The sequence below is a fragment of the Mesoplodon bidens genome (genome assembly GCF_964165515.1).
Source record: "Mesoplodon bidens genome assembly, chromosome: 3".
Classification (NCBI taxonomy): domain Eukaryota; kingdom Metazoa; phylum Chordata; class Mammalia; order Artiodactyla; family Ziphiidae; genus Mesoplodon; species Mesoplodon bidens.
Window position 1 is genome coordinate 168,078,866 of NC_138178.1, and position 10,230 is coordinate 168,089,095.

The following is a 10,230-nucleotide window of genomic DNA, read 5'->3' on the forward strand; positions in this document are numbered from 1 at the left end:
GAACCTCAATTAAACAAATGCTATCCCACAAAAAGGAATTCCATTCTTCTCATTGGTAGACTTATTATACAAAATTTATACTTAATTATTATATTTCTAATTTCATCAGTAACTACTTGTGGAAATTTGTTCTTATTATGTAGGTATCTATACAGTATCCTTGATTTTGCCTCTTAGCTTGCAAAGCCTAAAATATTTACTCTCTGGCTCTTTACAGAACAAGTTTGTATGCTCCTGTTCTATATGATAGTTTGATTGAGATGTTTGGTCTTTGAATTTGGTCCTCAGGCCCAGAAATGGAAAGAATCAGACAGTTAAGAGCTTGATAGGCCCTCAGAGGTCTTCTAATCAAAACTCAGAAGCAGAATTAGACTCAAGGTCTCTGGTCTCCTAGTCCAGAGCTCTTCTACTGCTTTCTAGGGGGACTTTCTAGTTGGATTTGTTTAAAAGCCTCCAAATCTCCAACTGGAATGTTCTTGGTACCCACAGGACTCCTCTTCTTATCCTCCCTTCTGAGGGCCCGCACCCACTCACGTGAGAATGGATGATTCATTGTTTATTTCTCCAGCTCTGCCCCAAGCTGTCTAACGTGAATCTGTGCTGTGTGCCCCTGTGATAATTTAAAAATTTGAACATTTAGGAATGATTTTTACTGCAGACGGTGGAGAAATTCTCTCCTGAAAAGTTTCACAATCTGGCCTCATTAGAAAGGAGAAATGGAATGGGAGAATTAAGGAGAAAACTCATTTCTTCCCTGAGTGTGTTAATGAGCTAAGCCACAGGAGGCCATGTGCAAGCTGGGCTGCAAGCTGCTGTAAATTAAATTTATTACGCACCAAGGGATCCTAATAAACATTATTTAAAAATAGCAACAGACAGTCATTTGTATTATGTCATGTGACCTGGTTATGGCGACACATTTGCGCCTCTGCTATTAATCAGAGTCAGTTTGAGAGGCAGTTGATAAATACTTTTAGAGCTACTGGCACCTTCCACTTAATTAAGATTGTCCTGGAAAAAAACAGGGTGAGTCAAAAATAGTCATCGTGTATAGCATTGCACCCTGGAGGCCCTTGATGCTCATTAGGTGATGCTTATTACGCTTTCCAAGAGGGATAAACCTGAAAGAAAATACCACTTTCCTTAATAAAATCCCGGGCCCTGGAAGGTTCGCATTGGAGGGCACTTTCTTAAGCTCGGGGTTGGGGTGAGGTGGGGGGATCCTGCTGAGCTTTGCTGGGAGAAAGTCACCTTTGCTTGGGAGGAGGATGGTGTTACCACCTGCTGCCACCCCATTCCAGCCTCATAGGGGCGCCGCTTGCCCTTTATCCCCCTGGGCCCAATATGGACAAAAACCTTTCTTTCATCCTCTGGAACATGGAAGAGAATGTTCTCACAATGCCTAGAATTATCTCTGGAAAATACCAGACATGAGCTTGTCACTCCTCGTTTCAGCTCTCGGAGTCTGTTGCTCTCTCTGATCTAGCACCTGCCTCCTGTCCCAGCTCCGTCCCCACCACTCTCCACGTGTACCACTGACCGTACAAGCAAGTGCATTCGTAGGGCTGAGACTTTGGGATCTGGAATCAGGTTGACCTATGTTTGAATTATGTTTCCGCCACTTACTGGGTGGGCCACCATGGGCAAATTACTTAACTCTTACCTCTGTTTTCTCATCTATAAAATGGCGACAATTATGCCTAGTGCATAAAGTGTCATGAGGATTCCATGAAATAATCCATGTGAGGGCTGGGCACTTGGAAAAGCCCTCCAGAAGTGTTAAAAAAAACAACAGGGCTTCCCTGGTGGCACAGTGGTTGAGAGTCCGCCTACCGATGCAGGGGACATGGGTTCATGCCCCGGTCCGGGAAGATCCCACGTGCTGTGGAGCGGCTTGGCCCATGAGCCATGGCTGCTGAGCCTGCGCGTCCGGAGCCTGTGCTCCGCAACGGGAGAGGCCACAACAGTGAGAGGCCCCACGTACCGCAAAAAAAAAAAAAAAAAAAGCCGAAGAGCCTTAGCAGTAATTCCTTGGCAATGCTGTTCCCTTTTAATTCTCTTGGTTCAAACCAACCTCACCGCATGCTTTGTCTCATTAACAACTTTTTATCCTTTGAACCTCTCAGCTCAAGCATCATTTATCTTGAGAAGACTTCCAGACCCCTGTCTGATTTAGAGACCCCTCTTCTGGGCTCCTTTCACACGCGGGTCCTTGACTTCATCAACGTGCTCTAATAGTCGGTGCCTTTGTCTAGGACCGCCGTGGGCAAGGCTGAGGTCTTCGAGGACTGAGATCATTACCTTTGCACCCAGTGTCTGGTGCAGACCAAGTGCTCAAAAAGCATCTGCTGAATAAAAGAACCAGCAGAGGATATTGTGAATTGAGGAAATGGGGCCCACAAAGAATGTGAGGTGAAGCTTAGTTTGATTTCCCTTCATAGTAGAGTCTGAGTCAAGGAGTTGGGTGAAAGGTGTTTATTCCGAAGGGGAGAGAACAGGGAAGGAGAAACAAGCACTAATAAGTGTTTTATCACACTGCTGTGGGCCACTGGGGCTCAGCTTCACTGAGGACCCCTAAGGAACTCAGCATTGTTCCCGGAAGGGAAAGGAGGTAGGGGCTTGTACCCACCGACTACCACCCCTGTTGGTAGGGGTTGTTAACCCCTCTGCATTTCTGGGCTGCCCTGTGTCGGGGCCAAGCGAGCACCAGGCAGGGTAGCAAAATGTGTCTGGTGTTGTAGCTGACCCTCTGCAGCGTGCCCAGAACTGTCCACCACAGCTACAGCTGGCATCAGAGGTGAGTGGGGGGCGGGTAGGGCAGGTGCCAAAAGTGTCAGTGACATTGACCCATTTCCAGTTTGGGTTCCATTCCAGGGTCCTTTTATCTCCTCCTCAGTCTTATTTCGCATGGTGGACAGGATTGTGGCACCCATAGTTTAGGAGAGTGTGGCTGGACATCTTGACACCTTCAAATCCAGAACCAAGGGAGGGATGTGGCATCTTCTCTTGGCCCCCAATTCCATTCCCACCTGGGGGACCTGCTTCCTCCTTGGGAATGATGTATATGGCAGCCAGCCTCCAAGATGGTCCCAATGATCATTGCCTCCTGGTATTTGTGCCCGTGTAGACACTTCCTCCACTGAATCATGGCTGGCCTGTGTCACCTATAGAATATGGTGAAAGTGACAGTGTGTGACTTCTAATACTGGGTGATAAAAGGTATTGCAGCTTCCATCTTGGCCTCTTGGATATCTCACTCTGGAGTAAGCTGCCTGCCATGTTATGAGAACCCTCAAGCAGCTTCATGGAGAGGCCACTGTGGAGAGAAACCAAGGCTCCCAGCCAACAGCTGGTGCCAACTTGCCAGCCATGTGATGATCCTCCTTAGAAGTGGATCCTCCAGCTCTGTCAAGCCCTCAGATGACTGCAGCTCCAATCAACATCTAACTGCACCTTCATTAGAGACCCCAAGCAAGAACTGCCCAACTGAGCCCTTCCCAAATTCCTGAGCCACAGAATCCATGAGCATAACAAAGGGCTGTTTGATGCTGCTATACTTCGATTTGCAGCTGTAGGAACTTGAATACCATCCTCTCCATGGGGGACCCTCAACTTCGGTCTAAAATGGAATAGGTTTTCTCTTATGGCTTTAACAAGATAACCATGTCTCTACATGGACTTTTTCAGCTTTAACAAGAGTCACACCCATGATGTTTCCATCCTGCCTTTTATAAAAGCTGAGAGGGTAGAGGGAAGAAAAGAATTGGGGAGGCAGCTCAAGATGGCAGTCGCCACCAAGACAATTCAAGTAGGTAGTTCATCAGTTACTGGGGGCACTTGATCACTGTGGATGTTCAAATGGAGAATTCATGTCCTAGCCTAGGTGGGCTTGGCCATGATGCAGGCTGGGAACTCAGGCATGACTTGGGTAAGGGGAGGAAGCCAAAGCTGCCCTGGCCTGCTGGACTGGCCCTAATGGCAGATCCCACGACCCACATCCAGGATCCAGGTATTAGAACACACCTGGACCCGATCTGGTCTAGTGCCAATGCTCAAGAGAATTCAGTTTCATGGGTGAACCTGGCAAATCAACAACCTCGGTTCTAGAAGGGTAGTTTGGATGAAGTCCCAGGTGTTCTGTCCATGATGGTTACAGTGTCTAGTTACCTGAGTGGAGGTCTCAGGACCTCCACCAAGTGGACGTGTTTTCTAGGATCAGGCCCTAGTTGTCCAAAGTAGTGTAGAGATCTAGTTATATGAAATGATGTTTACCTATGTAATGTGTTCTAAACACTGCCTGACACAGTGTAAGCCCTTAATAAGAGTTAGCAGTGATGGTGATGATGATGATGGTGGTGGTGGTGGTGAGCAGGAGGGTGAAGAGGAAGAGGAGAACTGGCCAACGAAATGGGGTTGAGGGAGGAGGTCCATTGGACCCCCAGGTGCCAGGGCGTATGCCTGGGGTACACAATTCCTAGCTTGGGCAAGAAACGCAGCCATAGCCCCCTCCTGCTGGTCGGTCTGCTTTTGTCGGGACTGGCCAAGGATCTGGCGGTGTGGCCCCCTTTTATGAAAAAGTGAGTATTTGGGTGGGAGGAGCTGGGATTCCCTTGGGCTGCACTGCAGGAGGTGGGGCATGCATCATTAGAGCAGATTGAACAAGGAGCAAAGGAGCCTGGAATTTGCATCTGAAGAAGAGCTACCTCAGGATGATAGAGGCCGTGGGTATAGAGGATGGACAGGGAGTAGGACCTGGACCAAAATGAAGGTTTGCTAGGGGAGGACAGCAAGAGGAAGGAGCTTGCTTAGATGACCAGTGAAGGCCAATTAACAAATCCAGTCTTAAAACCCTGTTCTTTCAGAAGAGAAAGGTCGGCGTTTTACATTGGAGAATTCCAGGAAAAATTGCAGAGAGTCTCCTTCCCTCCGCGAGCCCTGCAGAGGACAGAGCTTGGGCCCTCCATTCCCAAGGGGCTTTTGGCAGTGGTCTTGGGCATGACCTGAGGCCTCTGTGAGCTCTGTCGTGGAGAGTTCTGCTCCCAATGTGTTCACCTGCCTCTGCTGGTGGGTTAGGAGTTGGAGTGCTGCCTGGAGGTCAAGGCACGTCGGCAACAGGTAGATGGGGATCATCCCGCATATCCAGCCTGGGTGACAGAGGCAATGTGTGGGTTTCAGGGATAAGAGGAATCATATCCCTGGCTCTGCGAATGCATAGCCATATGGTAGTAATTCATTCCTTAATTTAACAGATGTTTCTTGGCCTGCTGTGTGCCTGGCACTATGGTAAGCACCAGAGACAATAAAAGTAACAGCATTGGGACTTCCCTGGTAGTGCAGTTGGTTAAGACTCCACCCTTCCAGTGCAGGGGGCGTGGGTTTGATCCCTGGTCAGGGAACTAAGCTCCCATATGCCACACAGCGTGGCCAAAAAAAAAAAAAAAAAAAAGTAGAAGTATTTACTGAGCCCCAACTATGCACCAGAGACAGCACCAGGCATTTTACCTTTACTAATTCATTTAAACATATTGAGCCAAGTAAGATGTGAGTTACTCACAGTTTCGCTTTTGGGGTAGAAAATGGGTAAGAACAGTGCAGTATGTGAAGCTCCATAATGAGGTAAAGGGCAAGGTTGCTATGGGGCCAGGTGGGCCCGGACCCCGCCTCGGGGAGCCACAGGCCAGGAAGGTGACTACTCAGTTCACCCAAATGGTGACCAGGAGCGAACCAGGCAGGGAAAGAGGCAGAGGATGGACACAGGTGTGGAGATAAGGGAGAGTAGGCCCACTGGGGAGCTGCAAGTTACTGAATCTCTCCAGGCCTCAGCTCCACATCTGTGAAATGGGAATAATAGTTACCCTGCAGGATGGTTGTGAGGACTGAGATAATATAAGTCAATTGCCCAGCGTATGCTTTGGCTCCAATGGGTCCTCAACAAGTGACGTCTGTCATTACAATTGTTGTGGACCTCACCCTCTCCAGATCTCCCAGGTCACCCCATCCACCTTACTCAACACAGATAGGCACACCGATTTTTTAAAAAAACACTACTCCCCAGAGCTTTCAGAGTCATGAGCATCTTGATGTGACTGGTAAGATTGGGCACATGCACCTGTCCACAGAGTCAGGAGTTGCTGAGCACCATCAACAGTCAACAGAAGAGAGCACTGGACAAAGAGTCAGCAACTTTGGGTTTTCTCTTAACATTTACATGACCTTGGGCAAGTCATCATCTCCCTGTGCCTCCAGAGTTCTCCTCTGTTATATGAGAATAATGACACCCATTGCTCAGAGTTGATAAGGATTAAGTGGGATAACACGCACAGTGCCTGGGACACGGTAATGCCTCAGTTCATTAGCTTTAGTCTTCATCAGCCCATTTATCATCATTCTCACCATCACTGATATCTGCCTCGTAAGTTCACTGGACAGAACAGTGGACCAGGAGTCAGGTATCTGAGTTAGAGGGGAGGGGGAGGATTGGGGACAATTTCAGATATGAGAGTGTCACGTGGCGAGAACAGCCTGACGCATGTACCGGGTATTTATGCTCTCGTGGCAGAAGCCATGAGTAATAATGAGACACTGATGCTACAAAAATGAAATGTCAGTAGCATATTAGAGGCAAAGAGCAATTGCACTTCCTCGAGGCCTAATACAAGCAATGCTTAATGCAGCGTGAGCTTCAATTATAGTTTTACAGGGCTGGACGCACAAGGGACCCCAGGTTTGCTGGCTCATGGGGAATTCCTGAACTATTGCAACTCTCTACCATGTTACAGACTGTAGTAAATTGTGCTGCCTGTGAAACTGCTCCTGGCTTCTCAGAAAAGGGCCGCTTTGGTTGGGTGGAACAAATGTGCACTGGGACCTACTGTGAGCCAGGGACACAGAGCTGAATACAATCCATTCCTACTTTGGAAGAATCGTAGTCTAGCAGGAGAGACAGGGGTGAGTAGATTGTACAATAATGTGCCATTGAGCGGTAAGCCCAAGGTATTGAGGGGCACAGAGAAGAGGCAACCAACTCCAAATGGAGTTATCAGAAAGAGCTTCCTGTGGGAGAGATGTCTCATGAGCCTGATCTTGAAGGTCAGTAATAGCCACCTTGCATTAAACGCCTACTATGTGCTAGGTTCTTCACATACAGTATCTTATTCAATCCTTTGACAATCCTGCAAAGTAACTGCTATTATTCCTAGTAGATAGAAGGGGAAATACTCTAAGAGATGTTAATCTGCCCAAGGTTACACATGTAAAGTGGAGGAGATGGGATTTGAACCCCTGTATGTCCAATAATTAAGAAAAAAGAAGTGGGGGCTTCCCTGGTGGCGCAGTGGTTGAGAATCCACCTGCCAATGCAAGGGACATGGGTTTGAGCCCTGGTCTGGGAAGATCCCACATGCTGCAGAGCAACTAAGCCCGTGCACCACAACTACTGAGCCTGCACTCTAGAGCTCGTGAGCCACAACTACTGAAGCCCACGCACCTAGAGCCTGTGCTCCACAAGAGAAGTCACCAAAAATGAGAAGCCCATGCACCACAGTGAAGAGTAGCCCCTGCTCACCACAACTAGAGAAAGCCCTCACGCAGCAACGAAGACCCAATGCAGCCAAAAATAAATAAATAAATAAGAAAAAAGAAGTGAGTAGGAACAGATCCAGAGATGACCCTGATGTTGGAATTAGCAGGCAAGAACATTAAAGAAGCTACTGTAAATATTTTCAGGGACTTAAAGGAAAAGATGGTCTGACTGAGTAAACAGATGAGGAATCTCAGCAGAGGAATGGAAGCAAAAGAACCATATGAATGTTTTAGAACAGAAAAATACAACATGAAATGAAATGAAACATTCACTGGATTGGGTTAAACATCAGATTGGAGAGTTTGTGAACTTGAAGACAGTTCACAGAAATTACCCTATTTAAAGAACAGAGAGAAAAAAATTTTTTTTGATGCAGAGTACCCCAGTGACCTCGGAGCCAATATCAAGCAGTGTAACACACATGTATTTAAAGTCCCAGAAGACATGGAGAGAGAAAATAGGGTAGAAAAATATTTGAAGAAATAATGGTTGAAAGTTCCTAAATTTGATGAAAATCACCAATCAATGGTCCAAGAAGCTCAGCAAACCTAGAAATGTCATAGTCAGACTTCTGAGAAAACAGAGGTACAAACAAAAATCTTAAAAGCAGTCAGGCAAAAATGACACATCACATACAGGAGGACAACAAAAATCAAGGCTGACTTCTCATCAGAAACAATGGAAACCCAAAGGAAAATGGAATAAGGTCTTAAAAGCACAGAAAATAATAAACTGTCAACATAGAGTTCTATATCTTTAAGAAAGAAGAACAAACTCAAAGGAATTGAAAGCAGGGACTCAAACACATACTTGTATAATAATGTTCATAGCAGCATTGTTCACAATTGTCAGAAGGTGGAAGCAACCGAAGTATTTACCAACAAATGAGTGGATAAACAAAATGTGGTCTATCCATACAATGGAATATTATTCAGCCTTAAAAAGGAGTAAAGTACTGACACGTTACAACATGGATGAACTTTAAAAACATATGCTAAGTGAAATAAGGCATAGACAAAAAGCCAAATACTGTGTGATTCCATTTATATGTGGTACCTAAAAAGGCAAATTCATAGAGACCGAAAATAGATTAGAGGGGCTGGGGTGGGGAATGGACAGTTATTGCTTAATAGGTACAGTTTCCATTTGAGGTGATGAAAAAGTTTTGGAAATAGTGGAGATAGTCACGCAGATTGTGAATGTAATTAATGCCACTAAAAATGGTTAACATGGCAAATTCTGTGTCATATATATTTTACCACAATTAAAAAAAATCAATAATGTAATATACCAAAAACCATTGAACTGTACACTTTAAATATGTGAATCATATGGGATGTGAATTACATCTCAATAAAGCTGTTTAAAAATGAGAGGAAAATAAAGATATTTTCAGGTAAACAAAAGCTGAGAAAATTTCTCACCACCAGACCTGTGCTGCAAGAAACACTAAAGGGAGTTTTTCTGGCTGGATGGAAATGAATCTAGAGGGAAATTCAGATCTGAAGGTAGGAATGATGAGCACCAGAATGATAGAGATGTCGGTAAATATAACATGTTAGCTTTTACTTTATTCTGTTAATCTCTTTAACAAAAAATGTCACAGCTTAAAGTAAAAATGATAACATTATAATGTTAAGTTTATCACTTATGTAGAAGTAAAATATATGGCAATAATATCACAAAGGATAAGAAGATAAACGTAACTGTAGTCTTGTAATGTTCTTAAATTTGAAATGTGAAGAGTGAAATATGAAGTGGTACAATATTGATTCTAAGGGGACATGGTAAGTTAAGGATGTATATTAGAATCCTCAGAACAATCAGTAGAAATAATGAAAAGAAGTATAGCTAAAAATGCAATAGAGGATATAGAATGGAAAACTAAAAAAAAAATCAATTAATACCAAAGAACAGGAGAAGTAGAAAAGCAAAAGTACTGGAGAAATAGAAAAGCAAAAAAGCTGAGACAAATAGAAAAAAAAAAGAAAGCAAGATTGTAGGCATAGACCCAACCACAGCAATAATTACACTAAATGTAAATGGATCGAAATGTCCATTAAAAAGTGGAGATTGTCAGACTGGATAAAAGAGCAACTATATGCTGCCTTTAAAAGATGTCCTTTAACTATAAAGACATAGGTTTAAATTAGAAGGACAGAAATAGATGTACCATGTGTATGCTAACCAAAGAAAAGCTGATATGTGACTGTCTTAGTATTAGACACAGTAGACTTCAGAACAAAGCCTATAATTAAGGAGAAGGAGGGAAATTTCATAATGATAAAGAGGTCTATACAACAGAAAGACGTAACAATCCTAAATGTGGTGGCACATAATAGCTTCCAAATGCATAAAACAAAACCGGCCAGAACACAATGAAGTGGACACATCCACAGTCAGAGCTGGTTATGGTAATGCTTATTTCTCAGTAACTGGTACTGCAACTAGACGGCAATCTGTGGGCTCAGATGCTGCCCCCTGGGGATGAACAGGGAACGAATAAACTGTTACCACGAGCCAGCTGTGTGCAGACCCTGTGTGCCAGGGTTAGCCATTTAATTCTCACCATGGTCCCGCTTGATTTCATTTGCTCCCATCTCATAGTTGATGGTGTCCCATTTTCCACTTGAGGAAACTGAGCCTAA